Below are 1,157 nucleotides of genomic sequence, written 5' to 3' on the forward strand. Positions count from 1 at the left end.
CTCCTCCTCCTCCTCCTCCTCCACTCGGAGTCTCTTGGCGGCGTGACCCGGATGCTCTTCGGGGAAGCAGCGCTTGTCTCCGGTCAGAGCCTCGGTCTGCTCCATCGGCCTGAGCTGTGAATAACTTATCCACACAGTATTCTTACTCTGGCTTATCTATGTATTCGCTATTAGAAATCTAATTCTAGCAGGGATTATAGTATACTTTTACTCACACCGTAGACGACAGCTGCGGGGACTGTGAAGTAATGCTGCGCTTACAGACGGACTGAGGAGGAAACCGCACAGATCTGAAAGTCAACGCGAACAAAATGAATCTATTCTAAAGCACACAAGTCTCAGGACTGTGTGTAGAGCTCCTACTGCGTTCACACGACACGAGCCGCTGCTCAAACCATCCACACGTGTTTGACTCTTCTTCGTCTTCTTCTTCGTCTTCTTCTTCTTCTTCTGGTGTTTTATGGCGGTTTGGCAAACCAGCGAAATAGGTGCATTACCGCCACCTACTGATCTGGATCGTACTCTTCACTAAATTCTATTATATAATCCCGTGTCCTTTAAATAACGCATTCAAAAGTTTTTATCCCCTGATTTATTCCCCAAAATGTTCATCAAATTAAGTTTTTCTTTATTTTCCTTGAGGACATCCATCAGTATCTTTCGTTCCTCTCCGTATCTTGGACACTTCATTATAACATGCTCTACATTTTCCTCCATATTACAGTATTCACATTTTCCAGTTTCATGTCTCCCCATTCTCTTTAAACTGCTATTAAGAGCAGTATGGCCAAATCTAAGCCTTGAGATTATAGTTTCCTCACGTCTGTTTCTTCCTGTTACTCTGTACTTACCAACACTTCTTTGAATGCTATAAAACCATCTCCCTGTTCTTTCTTCTTCCCAATATTTCTGCCATCTATTCTTCACATGTTGCTTGATCACACACTTCATTTCACTCTTACCATACTTTATCTGCACATCTATGTCTGCTTTCTGAGTTGTTTTCTTTGCATATTCGTCTGCTGACTCATTCCCTTGTACTCCCGCATGCGCTGGTACCCAACAGAAAGCTACAGAACTTCCCATCATCTGGATGCTATACACTGTTTGAGGAATCTCAATCATTATATCTGCTCTCTCTCTGAATGACGTGTTTT

General features: G+C 42.9%; 1 long non-coding RNA gene across 1 annotated transcript in view; it reads right to left on the reverse strand.

Moving 5' to 3' along the window:
• Nucleotides 1-6: 6 nt before the first annotated feature.
• The window catches only part of LOC107574155 (uncharacterized), a 20,898-nt gene continuing 19,747 nt past the window's right edge, over nt 7-1,157 (reverse strand). The window contains exons 2-3 of the long non-coding RNA XR_001607627.1: nt 216-511; nt 7-124 (exon numbers count right to left, since the gene is read on the reverse strand). This is a non-coding gene — a long non-coding RNA (uncharacterized lncRNA). The remainder of the gene's footprint in view (nt 125-215; nt 512-1,157) is intronic.

Source organism: Sinocyclocheilus grahami, unplaced genomic scaffold (genome assembly GCF_001515645.1).
Source record: "Sinocyclocheilus grahami isolate Dianchi unplaced genomic scaffold, SAMN03320097.WGS_v1.1 scaffold2131.1, whole genome shotgun sequence".
Lineage (NCBI taxonomy): Eukaryota > Metazoa > Chordata > Actinopteri > Cypriniformes > Cyprinidae > Sinocyclocheilus > Sinocyclocheilus grahami.